A 17,420-nucleotide genomic window follows, 5' to 3' on the forward strand; every position below is an offset into this window, starting at 1 on the left:
TAATACTAGCGCTGCCCATTTTTCTGCTTTTTACGTTTTTGGTCACTTTTTTGTCTAGTGATTGGTGCTAGCAGCTTTTTGATTATTATTGCCTTTTGTTTCCAGGTCATAATTGTCTCTACTTCTCCTAACAGAGAGGCTGTGAGTTTCCCCCTGTTTCCTTATGTAGGCCACTGCCATTGTGTTGTCCAACCTAAGCATCACCGAAGGCCCCAACGTTAGATGACGGAAGACCTGTAATGCCTAAAATGCTGCCCAGAGTTCCAGGATGTTCGAGACTATCCCACAAGGAGGAAAGTCCCATCTGCCCTGCTACGACTGCCAACAAGACTTTCAAAAACATGCAAGGAGATGTAGAAAGCCCGAAGGGGAGACATGTAAATTGTAGGTGAGTCCGACCGATGGCAAACCGGAGATAGTGTTGGAAGTTCCATGCTACAGGAACATGGAAATAGGCGTCCTTTAGGTCTATTGATTCCAGGCAATCTTCCGACTGGACCGACTGCTGGATTGTTAGCAGTGTTTCCATCTTGAACCTCTCTCGATCAACTGAATTAGATGGGTAAAGTGCTACCCATCTAATTCAGCCAAAATGCTACTAAAAGTACAACACAGGTAGGAAACACATGAGCAGTTTGAACATGGCTGTCTGTTGAGGCAGGAATTGAATAGGAATCAGTAGCCAAGAGGCAAAGACTGCCATGGGGCCCTTTTTACACCTTAGTCATGTGCATGCGATGGCTGTTTGGGGCAGCCACAATTCTAATTGGCTTGAAGCTTATATTTAACAAGCTTCCCAACAAATTACAGGCCTCAGTTTGAAAGCTGATTTTACCAGCCTGGCCAGGAAATACCAGTGGTGTAGTAACCCTAACTGCAGGAATGAGTTTCTAAACAATTAGCAGTAAAAGGGAATTAGATGCCAAGTTTATCGAACATCCTTGCAATATCAATTGCACAAATCATTTGTTGAAACAAGCAGGTTAGCATGACAACCAGGCAAATAGTATTTTACAGTGTCTTATCGCATCTTATACACCTCGGATGCAGTGTGGGAACCATCCTGTTAGCATTCAGCAGATCAAAACAAGCGCAACCTCCGGTACACAATAAGGTTCTCTGGAGTTTCCCTTATTCATATGACAATCACATGACTTACAGAATGCCTGGGAGGATATCTTTATGTGCCAGGAGCCTTGCTGGCCTTCAGATCTGACAGAGGTTAGTGAAAGAGAGGGTAACATCTAAGCTAAGTGTTCTGGGCTAGTGAGAGAAGCACAAACCCTGGCTCAGTTATAGTTCACTACAGCATAGGTCAGACATAGATCCCTGGCAGCTGTACATGACTGTACAGCTGGTTTCGTTCCTCGGCGATCTACCATCATTGGTTTCTAGGATACAAGCGGCAGGACTGCACACATCCTGCATTTCCATGGTGCAGTTGGCCGCCTGCATTCTAGCAACCAATAGTGCTGCATCACGATTGGTGTATCCAACTGTCACTTTGTTACAGCCATACAGCGGCCAGGCTGGGGACTTTATTTTTCAAAACTGACATATCTTCAGATGCTTTTTTTTTTCTGGGGAAAGCCTCCTCAAATGAGGGCCTGTCCCCGGAAACTGGGGACAAATGGTTAGTCTTTTCTAGTCACCTCTTCACACTTCTACCTTTAGAGCCCTTTTACAAACCCATCCTCTTATCTAGAATCCCTGTTTATAAGCCACTTTAAAATATTTTGAAAGAAATTAACATAAAAATGTGCAGCAAAAATATAATCTGACCTAAAATATTCTCTGATCAGCCACCAACAAGGCACGCACTGTTACCTTATCTACAACTTACTGATTAGCCACTGCATACTCTTCTACTATCTGACAAGGCACAGACTCTAACCTTATTTTACATAGTTACATAGTTTGTGAGGTTGAAAAAAGACATCAGTCCATCCAGTTCAACCTATGATGTGTGTGTGTGTGTTTGCTGTTAACCGTACATTGTATAACCCTGTATGTTGTTGTCTTTAAGGTGCCCATCTAATAGTTTTTTGAAACTATCGATGCTCCCTGCTGATATGACTGTTTGCAGAAGAGAATTCCACATCCTTACTGCTCTGACAGTGAAGAACCCCTACGCATTTTAAGGTTAAACCGCCTTTCTTCTAGTTTTAGTGAGTGGCCATGTGTCTTATTGTATTCCCTTTCTCTGAATAGTTTGTTCCGTATGCTAGGGTCGCCAGTACAGTATTTGTACATGGATATCATATCCCCCTCAATCGTCTCTTCTCCAGAGAGAATAAGTTCAATGCTTGTAGTCTTTCCTCATAGCTGATGTCCTCCATTCCCCTAATTATTATTGTTGCCCTTCTCTGGACTCTCTCCAGTTCCAGCACATCCTTCCTGAGGACCGGTGCCCAGAACTGGACAGCATATTCCAGATGTGGCCAGACCAGTGTCTTGTAGAGTGGGAGAATAATCTCTTTTTTTCTGGAGTGAATCCCCTTTTTTATACATCCCAGTATTCTGTTGGCTTTGCTTGCAGCGGCTTGGCATTGCATGCCACTGCCAAGTCTGTTGTCTACCAGTACCCCCAGGTCCTTTTCCATCCTAGACTCACCCAGAGGTTCCCCCCCCCCCCCCAGTGAGTAGCTTGCTTTTGTGTTTCTGGCACCCAAGTGCATTACTTTACATTTTTCAACATTAAACCTCATCTAAAATAGTGAGGGTGTTCTGCGCTATGGATAAATAGTGCTAAAACCCAAATGCTGCTGCTCAAAAAATTGTAAAACAATTTCCTAAAACGTATAAAAGTGCTAATACACAGCGCAAAAAGGTATGTGATAAAGCAAATGGTGTATAACAATAAAAACAGAATTAATTATATCACCAAATAATTAGGAATAATATGTGCAATGTGCAAAAATTGTGCAAAAATTGCTATGAGAATAAGTCTCAATCATATGCAATGCCTCAATGAGGTATCACACTGACAATAAGTGAAAAAAATTACACGTGACAGTCCAAATAAATATATATATATATATATATATATATATATATATATATATATATATATATATATATATATAAGTGCACTCAGCAAGAGTCCAAAAGTGCTTAGGTGCCAATGGGAAAGTGCAAACTCATGCCAGCAATCCAGTGTAGTGGTAGGTGCCAATCTTCCCCCCTTTGGATGATCAACTTACCGGACTAAAATGACCCCGGGCAGTATAGCATAAGGGTCAAAAGAGCTTGTGTCCCAGTAAAGAACCGGATGAGAAATCCTTGGAGGTCTGGTGCATAATTATCCCAATAGGTATATTAGCCCTGTATGCATTCATATGGAAAAGGGAAAAAGCTCACGATAGTGTAATTCCGTTATATCATATTTATTGATTATAAACATAAAGTTACACTCACATTTGGTTGGATAAAATCAGGCCTTTAAAATAAATGGATACGGATACTGTGTGGCTTCCTAGCCGCGGTGTGTGCTAGGGAGAGATCCTTGGGTTCCGGCGTGCGTTCCACCGCCACGTCACTTCCGGTTGCGGTGGAACGCATGCCGGGACCAAGGATCTCTCCCAATCTAATTGACTAATAAACTCAATCAGGTGTAGCTAATCACCTTCTCAATGGCACACAAAGCCATTTGACTTTCAACTGTAATCAGCTGTGGTCATTATAATTAGCTCAGCATGAAAAGAGCTTTCCTGGAGCATTTCAGTCCCTGGTAGTGCAATTGAAGCAAACAATCAACTATGGGTGGCAAGGCACTGTCAGAAGATCTCTGCGATAAAGTTTCAGACAGGCACAAGCCAGGAGATGGATACAAAAGTTTTTCAAAGGCTTTATCAAAGCCTAGAAGCACAGTGAAGTCTATTATTAAGAAGTGGAAGGTATTTGGTACAACACAGACCCTCCCTTCATCAGGATGTCGCTCCAAACTGGATGAAAGAGCCAGGAGGAAACTGGTCAGACAGGCTACCAAGAGGGCTACAGCAACTCTGAAGTAGTTGCAGGAATGTATGACAAAGAGTGGTCATTGTGTGCATGCATGTGAAAACAACAGCACAAATTCTCCACAAATGTGGCTTGTATGGGAGGGTTGAAAGAAAAAAGCCACTCCTCAAGAAAGGTCACATGAATCACGACTGAGCTTTGCCAAAACACACCTTGAAGAGTCAGAGGCCACATGGAAAAAGGTGTCATGGTCAGATGAAATTAAAATTAAATTATTTGGCCCCAACACCAAACGTTGTCTGGTGGAAATCCAATACAGCTCACCATCCAAAAAACACCATTCCCACCTATAGCATGGAGGTGGTAATATCCTGTTATGGGGGTGTTCCAGGGACTGGAGCACTTGTCAGGATAGAAGGAAAAATGGATGGGGAAAAATACCATCAAATTCTTGAAGAAAATCTGCTGCCCTCTGCCAGAAAGTTGTCAATGGGAAGAAGATTTACCTTCCATCATATCATGACAATGACTCAAAGCACACAGCAAAAATGATCACACACTGGTTGAAGGAAAAAAAAGGTGAATGTCCTTGCATGGCCTAGTCAGAGCCCAGACTTAAACCCCATTGAAAATCTGTGGAATGACTTGACTGCAGCCCACAAACAGTCACCATCAAATTTAACTGAGTGGGCAAATATTGCAAAGTCTAGATGTGCAGAGTTAGTAGAGACATATCCCAATAGACTAAAGGCTGTATTAAGGTGGTGGTTCAACAAAATAATGACACAAGGGGGTGATCCTTTTTCTAACTCAGTGATTATGATTTTGAGTTCTTTTTCTGACATGGTGTTAAATTTTTCCCTTGTACAGTATATATGGTGTTATGTATAAACAGTCTGTCTGCACTTCAGGTTGCAAAGCAACAAAATGTAATTATTTTAAAGGAGGGTGATTTTTTTTTTTTTAATTTACCCACTGTATATAACTTACAGATTTGGCACTGCTTTCTCTCCTATATCTGTCTAAGCACACTTTTATCTTATGTATGCAAATATTATATACAGCTTACTGATCCTTCACTATCTGACAAGGCACCCACTGTTCCCTTATATACAACTTATTGAGCCATGACTACTTCCTCCTTCACTATTTGACATAGAACATGCTGTCACCATATATATAGCATACTGATACTGTACCACTTCCTCCTCCACCGTATTTGTATACCATTTACTGATCCAGCACTGCTTTCTCTTCCACTATCTGACAAAACACACACTATAACCTTAGGGCTCCGTTCACATTATAGCGTATGGATCATGGGCGGTTCCGCCCGCGATCGGGAGATTATTGCAAATCGCGGGACGCCTGTGCGTTGCCCGTTGATTTGCAATAGACCCCCAAACACTGAGCGATGTTGCCGCGATTTCCGCCTGCCGAATCGCGGTAACATCGCGCAAAAAAAATCGCGGGACGCAATACGACCAAAAAAGTACAAGAGCTTCTTTGGATCGTATTGCGTCCCGTGATTTTTTTTGCGCGATGTTACCGCGATTCGGCAGGCGGAAATCGCGGCAACATCGCTCGGCGTTTGGGGGGCTATTGCAAATCAACGGGCAACGCTAGGCGTCCCGCGATTTGCAATAATCTCCGGATCGCGGGCGGAACCGCGGCGGTTCTGCCCGCGATCCAAACGCTGACATGTGAATGCAGCCTAAGGCTCCGTTCACATGTAGGCGTTGGCGTTTTTCAGGCGTTTGTTTATCGTTTTTCAGGTGTTTTACAGGCGTTTTTATAGGCGTTTTTGCAAGCGTTTTACAGGCGTTTTCTGGGGCGTTTTTAACAGGTGTTTTTGGTGACCAATGGAAAAGCAGAGTGTTTTTTTTTACAACATTTGCAAAGGAACCTCCCAGGGACCTCCTCCTCTGCATTGGACCTCCCAGGGACCTCCTCTTCTGCATGATCTTTTTTTTTATGGTTCTGGACATGCTACAGAGCTGAAACTTCACAGGTACACTTTTTAGACCCCACAGACACTAAATTAAAACTAAATCCAAAGAAATCTTTTTTTTTTATTTATTTATTTTTTTTCAATAATTGGCTCTCTATCAAAAACGACAATTTTTAAGAACTTTTTTTTTGCCTGATTCATAGTCCCTGGGGCATGATCCAGAACCCTAGGCACTTTTTAGGGGCATTTATTGGGTTTTAGGGCTTCAAAATGGTGTTTTTTGATTCCATATATATATCTACATTACGGTCACCTTGGCATAGCAGAGTCAATTTACCCTAAACTACATTACGGTCACCTTGGCATGGAAGAGTTTGGTCACCCTGGCATAGTAGAGTCAGTTCACCTAAACTTCGTTACGGTCACCTTGGCATGGAAGAGTTTGGTCAGCCTGGCATAGTAGAGTCAGTTCACCTAAACTTCGTTATGGTCACCTTGGCATGGAAGAGTTTGGTCAGCCTGGCATAGCAGAGTCAGTTCACCTAAACTTCGTTACGGTCACCTTGGCATGGAAGAGTTTGGTCAGCCTGGCATAGCAGAGTCAGTTCACCTAAACTTCGTTACGGTCACCTTGGCATGGAAGAGTTTGGTCAGCCTGTCATAGCAGAGTCAGTTCACCTAAACTACATTACGGTCACCCTGGTATGGCAGCAGGCTACGGTCACCTTGGTATGGCAGGGTCTGGTCACCTAAACTGCCTAACTGCTGTTCTCCATGTTTCAGGAAAATGTGCTCACAGCAGAGGCATGCCAAGGGGGTGGAGACCTGGGTGGAGAGCTGGGTGGAGAGTTGTGCTGTTTGAGCTGATCAGGAGCAACTAAACGCTTGTAAAACGCCTGTGAAACGCCAAATATCACTTTACATTGAGGTCTATGGGACAAAACGCCTGTGATCTGCCCAAAAAGAAGCTCAAGTACTTTTTTGAGCGTTGGGCGTTTTCCTTAGGGCGTCAAAACGCTCAGATGTGAACAGGGGTCATTGCAATGAATGGGATTTGTCTTGTTGGGCGTTTTGAGAGCTGATTAGTGAGCAGAAAAACGCTCCAAAAACGCCCAAAAACGCCCACATGTGAACGGAGCCTAAAATGGAATTCCAGTCATACCATAAATAAGGGCTTGTTCACACTTGACTAAATTTCTAACGTTTACCAAAGGCTCCTATAGTGTTAGTATGGGCATTAGACTTGCGTTAATGAGCATTAGTATGGGCGTTGGTCTGGCGTTAATGAGCATCAGTATGGGCGTTAGACTGGCGTCAGTGAGCTTTAGTATGGGCGTTAGACTGGTGTCAATGACCATTAGTATGGGCGTTAGACTGGCGTCAATGAGCATTAGTATGGACATTAGACTTGCGTTAATAAGCATTAGTATGGGCGTTAGACTGGCGTCAATGAGCATTAGTATGGGCAATACACTTGCGTTAATGAGCATTTGTACGGGCGTTAGACTGGTGTCAGTGAGCATTATGCCCCATACACACGTGCAGATTATCTGCAGACTTTTGTCTGCAGACTTACCTTTTCTATGTAGTGCAAGGGCCTGCCGGATTGCATACAAATTGAAAGTGTTTAGATTTGACCTCATATTATATGGTTTTGTTAAGTCTGCAGACAAAAGTCTGCAGATAATCTGCACGTGTGTATGGGGCATTAGAATGGACGTTAGACTAGCATCAGTGAGCTTTAGTATGGGAATTAGAGTGGCATTTTAAAAGCATTACCGAAGAGTTAAAAATGCTCCTGAGTGCCCTATGCACAGTTTTTAACCGCTTGATGAGCGTTAATGTGCAGTAAAACCGCTCCACAAATGCCTAATTTTAAATGGGACATTAGAGGAAATTAACTAATTTTAACTCCCTGCAACTGGACAGCAAACACCTGCCAGAGCGTTTGAAAAAGTGTTGCCATAGACTTGAGTGGGAGGCGCTGAAAGGCTTCAAACGCATCCTGAGTTGACACGAGGCTTCAATTTTGAAACGACGCCACGCTAACGCTTCATACTTTGATAATGTGAACAGCACTATGTGCATAGGCATTTGAGGGGTGGTTTTTACGCTCCTCAAACGCCTGCTTTTAATGCCAGAGTGAACTTGGCCTAAGCCTAAATCTACTCCCAACCCCATTTTAACACTATTCTATCTACCCTGTAAAAGGAAAGAAGCTTATACTTACCTTCTCTAAAGCCACTGCGGTCTGTTCACATGACCAGCTTCCAGCACTGACTTCAGTGTAGAGGAGAGGTAGTAACAATGGCTGCAGAGCCTGGATGATGAGATCAACCATAGGCTTATTACGGGGCAGCTGTTGTCAGCTATCCCTGCTCTACACTATAGCCGATGCAGGAAGCCGGTCATGTGACCAGACTGGAGCGGCTTTAGAACAGGTAAGTATAGGCATCTTTCCTTTTAGGCTGGGTTCACACTATTGCAATGTCAGACATCGCATGTGTATTTGCACCGCATTGCTGTGCAGATCACATGCGATGTCTATGTGATGCAAATTCAGCCATACAGATTGTATGGCTGAATTTGCATCGCATTTGAACCAAAATGGTGCAGGACCCTTATTTTGTCCGCACTGGAATCAGATCGCATGGGTGTTTACACCCATGCTATCCAATTCCTGCACAATTCCTACACCATTTGGCAGTTTGCACTGCTATCTGCGAATTGATCAGGAGATGTCATTAACTTTGTATTGACACCCACAGCAGTTGGCATAGGGCAGTGTGAACTGCCTGCCAGAGACATGCGACGTGGAATGCAGAAAACATTCTGACTTGACAACCACTTTAACCACTTAAGGACCAAGCTTATTTCTGACACATGTTGTTTACAAGTTAAAATCAGTATTTTTTTGCTAGAAAATTACTTCGAACCCCCCAAACACTATATATATATATATATATATATTGTAACAGGAAGTCAGCTAAATCTGGGAATGTAGTCACAGGAAGGAGATACATTTCCACCTGACTTAGAAAGTCCATTAATTAATTTAGGGTGTTGGCTACAGAGCTAGCCAGCAGGAAGTTGAAAGGCCTTCACCTGTTCAGAATGAGGGAGTTAAGGCTCTATAATTTGTTCAGAGAAATTCCTATTGTTTGCTGCCTCCTGTCGCTGTGTGAGCTGGGAAGAGGAGGACAGACATACGTGTACCTCCCGACGCCGTGTGGGCATGGGAGAAGGACTGCTGCCGCCTGTCGCCGTGTGGGCTGGGAGAGGGGGACAGTCGGATGTGTGCCTCCCGACAAGCTGGTGAGCATGGGAGAAGACCCCCTACAGCGATGTGAAGCTAAGGAGGGTAACCACGAGTGAAGACGTCTCAAAGGTGAGAAGACAAAGTGTTCCATGTGAAGAGTGTGAAGAGAAGTGTTCCATGTGAAGAGTGTGAAGAGTAAAGGGACCTGTTAAATGAACTGTGTTCAATGTGAAGAATCTGAAGAGTAAAGGATCCTGTTATAAATGAACATGTGCTGTGTGAAAGAAAACAAAGGGACATGTTCAATGGACAATGTTTGTGCTGTGTGAAAAGCAAACAAATGGACATTTGAGTGTCTGCTGTAGGATCAGCAGTGTCGGCCCAACAGTAGGTTGGAAAGACTTCTTAGGTAGGTTCCAGCGTGAGAAGGTAGCCGCCCACAGAGGCAAGGATTTATTTTGTCTTTTATTTTATTTTGGCTGTTTTGATGCTTGCAATTGTGTTAAGTAAATTGCATGAATAAATCAGTCTTGTTTTCAACCTCTAATCGGCTATCTCTCTGTGAAAACGCACCCCCAAAGGGGTCATCCACGCCTACCACCGAGCTAATCCCTCACATATGGTGGAGGTATGCAGTGGGCAGAAGCGAAGATCCCTGCAAGGAAGTGCAAATGTTTGATGAACTTTGTCTGGTGCATGAGATTGCACAATCTATGTGTGCAGGAGAGAAGATCCTGACAGAAAAAAAAAAAAAAAAAGTGTTTTAAAGAGACAGGGGTCTCAAAATTTTTTGATGAACTTTGTTGTGTCTGGTGCAAGTGACTGCACAAACTGTGTGCGCAGGAAAAGAGATCCTGCAAGAGAGGGAAAAACTACATGTGTTAAAGAGACAGTGGTCTGAAAAATTTTTGCTGGACTGTGAAAAATTTGTTTGTGGAGTTATTGAAGATGGGGCGTTCAAAACGCCTGAAGAATGCAAAGATAGATGAAATGAGAGACCGGATTCTATGGATGGAGGGGATGTTGCCGTCTGAACCAGCCCCATCCATGCCTAAAGAGAGTCTACTAAAGAGGAAGGTTGTTGTCCCTAGCAACACTGATGAAACTGCTATGGAGACGCAGTGTGCTCAGATGAAAAGTAAACTCAAAATGGAGGAGATGTTGAAACATCTGATTATATCAAATGCAGCTCAACAGCAAGCAAATGCAGCTCAACAGCAGGCAAATGCGGATTTTCAGCAGAGCTTTGCAGCTCAACAAAAGGCTCATCAAGAGAGCATGGCAGGCTGGAAACAGAGACGCCAGCAGCCAATGGAGGCCATCGGTTTGGAGGAAACCGAGTATGTGTGCAGGGCTGAGTTGGATGCCTTGCAACGGAAAATGGAAGAAAAGGAACAAGCCTTGGAATTGCTTAAAATGGAGCATAGAAACTTGCAGGAAACAAATGAACTACTCAAGTCTCATGTGTCACAGTGGGAAGAATCCACTGCTCTTCTTTTGGTCGAGTTGCAAAAACGCAGAGAGACTATAATGGAGAAAGATACCATCCTCATGGAAAAGGAAAGTGAAATTCAGACTTTGCAGAAGCAAAGTATGGCTGATATGTTGGAGTTGCGTAATCAGCTGGAAAAAAGTCTTCAGTCTTTGGGAGCTACAAAAATAGACCTGCAGGAGTCGCAGGAACAGAATGTTGCTCTGGAAGCGACATTGTCTCTCAGCGACAAAGAGAAAAGTGAAAGAGAGGCTAAATTACTGAGTACTGTGTATGAGCTCACTACTTTAAGCAATGTGGTAGATGAATGGCGTGCGGACTGTGAAAGTTGGAAAGGGGAAGCCCAACGTGTCCAGCAGCAGTTAAAGGAGAAAGAAGCCTGTGTGGCAGAATTACATTCTTATTCCCAGATGCTAGCCAATGAGGTGAAGGCTCTTATGCAGGGAAAAGAAGATTGTGAACATAAGAGGGAAAAAGTAGAGGCACAGCTTCTGGAATCGCGAGTCAAGGTGTCAGAAGGTGACCGATTGTGTGCTAAGCTGTCAGAGAAGGCAAACCGACTGCAGGTTGAGTTGGACAATGTTACAAATCAGCTTTCTCAAGCAGACAGCAAATCTAGAGAAATTGCGGAAGATTTTTCTATCTTGGAATCGCAGCTGCAAGACACGCAGGAACTCTTACAGGAAGAGAGGTGTCAAAGGCTGAGTTTTAGCACAAAGCTCAAACAAATGGAAGATGAGAAAAATGGCTTCCTGGAACAATTAAAAGAGGAGGCGGAAGCAAAGAAAAACCTATCAGAGCAAGTCGCAACATTGCAAGCTCAGATAGCGGTTATGAAAAAACGCATGGAAGAAAGCGTTGGTTCATTACAGTGTGTTGAAGATGTGAAAAAGAAGTTTGATCAGATGCTTGGTGAAGAGAAGAATGTGTCTGCAAAATATGCAGAAGAACGCGCACGTGCAGAAACGGAGGTGCGTGATAACGAGAGCAAAGCCCTGTTCTTGGCTCGCTCTTTGGAGGAAGCTCTAGAGTGTAAGGCTGAACTAGAAAGTGTTAAACAGCTGCGTACAGAAATGGAAGAATTGGTCAGCTCCAAGGATGATGTTGTGAAAAGCGTTCAGGAGCTAGAAAAGTCTAAGCGAGCCTTAGAACAGCAACTAGAAGAGATGAAGATTCCGTTGCAGGAACTGGAAGAGGAATTCCAGGCAACAGAGGATCTGTCCCAAAGAGGGGATAGTGTGCCTGATGCAGTTTTTAAAAGGATCAGTGTTTTGGGGTCTGTCCTGAGTGAGCCTCAGAAATGTGACGACATGTGGCTTGAATCACCCCTTTGGAATAAACCGTTCCTTCAAAAACTTCAAGCATTGGAAAATGTATCATTAGAGCTTCAGCAAACAAAGGAGCTGAGTAAGAAATGTGGTGATTTCTCAGTTCAGGCTGAAAACCTAGTGGAGAAAACTAAGGCTGTTGGTGAAAACGTGAAGCAAATGAATAAGTGCCTTTCAGGGAGTGTTTCCAAAATGGAACTGGTGAAAGACGGGTGGCAGAAGTTTGATCGTGATCTTGAGATGCATTCCATGTGGAATTCAGATAGAGAAAAAGAACTAGGTGACCTTGAGCGGTCAAATAGTTCAGCAGAAAGTGCATTGAAGAAACCTGTAAAAGAATGTGTTGCAGTTCCATGCTTCTTCACTGATGCAGAGAGGAGGTCTATAATGGATACCACCCAGATCGCTGGGTTCAACTGTGTTGTTGCCTTTGACCCCTATGTTGGTGGAAGGAAAGTTGATGATGTTCTGGTTGGCTACTTCTGTGAAGAGTTTGGCAAGAAATATAAACTGAATATCAAATCAAATAGTAGGCCTTTACTGCGACTCGCTCAGGAGGGCGAAAAGTTTAAGAAGTTGATGAGTGCAAATGCTTCAGATCTGCCTATGAATATGAAATGTTTGAATGATATTGATATCTCTGGGAAAAGGAACAGGGGTCACTTTGAAGAAATGTGTGACAGCCTGTTGTCTCAATTGGAAAATCCTCTGCACAGCATCTTAGAGCAAGCAAAGCTCAAGAAGGAAGATCATTCCCTTTTACAACAAAAAGTCAATGATTGTGTACAGCTGTATGGAGAGGCAACTCAAGTCACAGAGGGATGTCAAGAGTCCCTACTTGGAACAAAGCTTAGTGAAGCAAAGGTTCTCAAAGTTTTGTGGAAAACATTTATGGATTGCAGAGAGAGGCGTCTTAAGAATGTTGAAGACATTAAGACTAGCCCAATTGAGTTGCCTATGGATCACGGTCCTCCGTGGTGGATTGGACAGACGGTTATGAGGGACAAGCTGTCTGACATTTATGAGAAAGCTGTCAATGAAGATGACAGAAACGAGAAGGAGCGAAATGATGCCAAAAATGCAGTTGAAGAATGTGTATATGAGATGAGAGACAAACTGTGTGGCATTTATGAGAAATCCGTCAATGAAGATGACAAAACAGTTTCATCCGGAAGCTTGAGGATAATAGGAGGCTTATCAGTGAGTCAGCAGTGCTTGACACATGCGTGCCTGGAAATCTGTGTCCCAACCCTAGGGTTGAAACAAGAGGGGGGGGTATGTAACAGGAAGTCAGCTAAATCTGGGAATGTAGTCACAGGAAGGAGATACATTTCCACCTGACTTAGAAAGTCCATTAATTAATTTAGGGTGTTGGCTACAGAGCTAGCCAGCAGGAAGTTGAAAGGCCTTCACCTGTTCAGAATGAGGGAGTTAAGGCTCTATAATTTGTTCAGAGAAATTCCTATTGTTTGCTGCCTCCTGTCGCTGTGTGAGCTGGGAAGAGGAGGACAGACATACGTGTACCTCCCGACGCCGTGTGGGCATGGGAGAAGGACTGCTGCCGCCTGTCGCCGTGTGGGCTGGGAGAGGGGGACAGTCGGATGTGTGCCTCCCGACAAGCTGGTGAGCATGGGAGAAGACCCCCTACAGCGATGTGAAGCTAAGGAGGGTAACCACGAGTGAAGACGTCTCAAAGGTGAGAAGACAAAGTGTTCCATGTGAAGAGTGTGAAGAGAAGTGTTCCATGTGAAGAGTGTGAAGAGTAAAGGGACCTGTTAAATGAACTGTGTTCAATGTGAAGAATCTGAAGAGTAAAGGATCCTGTTATAAATGAACATGTGCTGTGTGAAAGAAAACAAAGGGACATGTTCAATGGACAATGTTTGTGCTGTGTGAAAAGCAAACAAATGGACATTTGAGTGTCTGCTGTAGGATCAGCAGTGTCGGCCCAACAGTAGGTTGGAAAGACTTCTTAGGTAGGTTCCAGCGTGAGAAGGTAGCCGCCCACAGAGGCAAGGATTTATTTTGTCTTTTATTTTATTTTGGCTGTTTTGATGCTTGCAATTGTGTTAAGTAAATTGCATGAATAAATCAGTCTTGTTTTCAACCTCTAATCGGCTATCTCTCTGTGAAAACGCACCCCCAAAGGGGTCATCCACGCCTACCACCGAGCTAATCCCTCACAATATATATATATATATATATATATATATATATATATAATTTTTTTTTTTTTTTAGAAAAGGCTCTGGAGAATAAAATGGTGGTGGTTATTCGCGCAGCGGTCCTCAAACGCAATTTTTGAAAGAAAATAAATTTCACTGAAATTAAAAAAAACTAAACAGTAAAGTTAGCCCAATTGTTTTGTATATTGTGAAAGATGATGTCAGTAAATAGATACCTAGCATGTTATAGTTAAAAATTGCGCACATTCGTGGAATGGCGACAAACTACGGTACTTAAAAATCTCCATAGGTGATGCTTTAAAAAATTTTAACGGTTACCAGTTTAGAGTTACAGAGGAGGTCTTTTTCTAGAATTATAACTCTCACTCTGGCAATCCACCGATACCTCACATGTGTGATTTGAACACCGTTTGCATTTGCGGGCACAACTTACGTATGCGTTTTCTTTGGTGCGCAAGCTCATGGCGACGATTTTACCCTCAGCGCTTGCTCTGGTGGCAAATCTAAATTTCATCTTAATGGGTCACAATGGTTACCAGAAGGGTGAATCTCCCCACAGTGAATCTCCTCACAGTTTTGAATGGAGTAGGCGATGGCTTGAACGCTGCCAATTATTTGCAATTTTTTTGTTGTGCTGGATGGTGAAATCGCTTAGTTTGGGCTGCATTTAGTCCGCAGGAGGCAGTATGAACAAAGGAGGGTAGAGTGGCAAAGTACATTAGCAGCACATATCGATAATAATTTTTCAGTTGTGCTTAATCATACTATCTTTTATATAAATTATTGGATAAATTAGAGATATTTTGTATATAGGATTGATGATTGATTTCCTCCAAGCGTTCCCTGAGCTGTGGTAAATTCACCTTCCATCTGATAGTGCCCTCCGAGTTCCAAGGCCAACATCATTTGACAAGGCCAGTTGTATAACACCAATTGTGGCTTTCTTCCTAATGACCTCCACTGTCATGAGGTCAGTGGAAAGAATTTCATAATGTAAGAATGCCCTTCTTCCGCTGCCCCCAAGAAAACGGTGCATTCTTTTTACTGACTACCAATGTAAGCGGCATTCTTCCGCTCACAGAACACAGATATTGGGGCCTCCTCTCACAGTGATCACATTATGAGGGTGCTTTTCTTCCGCTGACCACCTATGTAAGAGGATCCTTCACTGAACAGCAGTTTAAGGGGGCACCTATCCCAAAGACCACAAGTGTAAGAGGACACAACTCCCACTGGCCAGCAGTGTAAGCAGGACACTTTAAACACTGACCACCAATGTAAGGGGACACCTCCTCCACTGACCACCAATGTAAGGGGATACGGACATCTCCACTGACCACCAATGTAAGGGGACACCTCCTCCACTGACCACCAATGTAAGGGGACACCTCCTCCACTGACCACCAATGTAAGGGGATACGGACATCTCCACTGACCACCAATGTAAGGGGACATCTCTTCCACTAGTACCAGAGTAAGAGGGCATCTTGCACTGACAACCAGTGTAAGTGACACCTCTCCCACTGGAAACCATTGTAAGTAGACATCTCTCCCATTGACTACCAGTGTAAGGGGGCATCTTTACCACTGACCACCAATGTAAAGAGACATATTTCACTGAAGGCATTTTTGATCACCATTGTAAGGGATCTGTCTGTGTATTTTTCTGGATATCATTGTTATTTTACTTTTAAATTTGCAATTGTTACTGAAAATGATTATATTATATAGAGCAGAATGTATTTAAAACGATCCAGCTTTGAATTGAAAGAACTCTAGCTATGTCTCTTTCTTTATTCTGTTATTATATCTATAACTTGATAACTTACTAATCTTGCTAATGTACTGTGAGCTGTATGTGTAATTTGTAGAAGAGGTTGCTTGACAGCTGAAATTTTTTTAAAGGGTTCCCCTAGGGTAAAAAGTTTAGGTTAAGAAAGGCAAAATACGTTATTTTTGACTGTATACAGTTTTGCATTCAATGTTGCATCTTTTACTGATATTATATACTGATAATTTCCCCCTAGTACCTCCCAATTGATGGTCTCAGACCTCAAAAGAGTCCTGTGCAACGATTGTTCAGAAAAACCCAACTCTCTATGCTCATCTCCTGGGAGGACCCTCTCCTGAGCTATTGGTGCTTTGCCAGCGCTTGTTCTTGGATGCTCCGGAGCTGTATTCCGAGGACTGGGAGGATATCTGGGATTTCTTATTCAAGATTTTAATTTCCCTACGAGATCGCCTCATCCAGTTTAAGGTTTTACACAGGGCTTATCGGTTGCATAAAATGAGACCCTCTCATTCTTTGGAATGTTGGCGCTGTGATCATTCTCCAGGTGATTTCATCCACATATTCTGGACTTGTCCTGTAATCAGTGTATTCTGGGCGCATATGCTCTCTGTAATTAACTTGGTGGCTGGCACCTCTATTACACTATCCCATAGAATGTGCCTGCTGGGCTTAGTAGAAGATCTAGATCCTAGAGTGGAAGATCGACCTATGATTGGTCTGCTATTTTATGCCAGGAAAGTTATTACATTGTGCTGAAAGAAGCAAGCCCCCCTCTCACTATGGAAACAACAAGTTAATAATAATTTGCCCTATTATAAAGACACATAGGAACATAGGGGTTGCCCCAAGAAATATGATAAAATTGGGCTGAATGTCTAGCAGAACCTTTTACGGCAAGGGATACTTAATGTCTCTATAGTGTTGTCCTGATGCCACTCCCTGCAGCTTGCGGGTTACTTCAGGGTCCCTTGGGGCTTTTTGGATACAATGTGATATGGCGGGTCAGTTAGTCATGAGTCCTATTAGTTGTTGGTTTTGTGAGTTGTTTTTCTCAATAAGGCCAATGTTCAATACCATCTGTTTGTCATATATTGTGTACGCCTCTGCATTTGCTAACGGGCAGTTATGGTGTGACTGTATTTCTATGTTTTGTACCTATTAAAAATAATAAAAAGATTAAAATAAAAAAAGTATTAAACCGTGGGGTTCAATGCTGAGTTGGCCCACCCTTTGCAGCTATAACAGCTTCAACTCTTCTGGGAAGGCTGTCCACAAGGTTTAGGAGTGTGTCTATGGAAATGTTTGACCATTCTTCCAGAAGCACATTTGTGAGGTCAGGCACTGATGTTGGACGAGAAAGCCTGGCAAGCAGTTTCCACTCTAATTCATCCTAAAGGTGTTCTATTGGGTTGTGAGTCATGTTGGAACAGGAAGGGTCCATCCCCAAACTGT

General features: G+C 43.1%; 1 protein-coding gene across 1 annotated transcript in view; it reads right to left on the reverse strand.

The window, feature by feature from the left end:
- PTPN18 (protein tyrosine phosphatase non-receptor type 18) overlaps positions 1–17,420 on the reverse strand; it is a gene marked incomplete at its 3' end in the record, with an annotated part of 160,080 nt that overhangs the window by 134,851 nt on the left and 7,809 nt on the right. The window lies entirely within an intron of this gene.

Source organism: Pelophylax lessonae (assembly GCF_965119305.1).
Source record: "Pelophylax lessonae genome assembly, chromosome: 7".
NCBI lineage: Eukaryota > Metazoa > Chordata > Amphibia > Anura > Ranidae > Pelophylax > Pelophylax lessonae.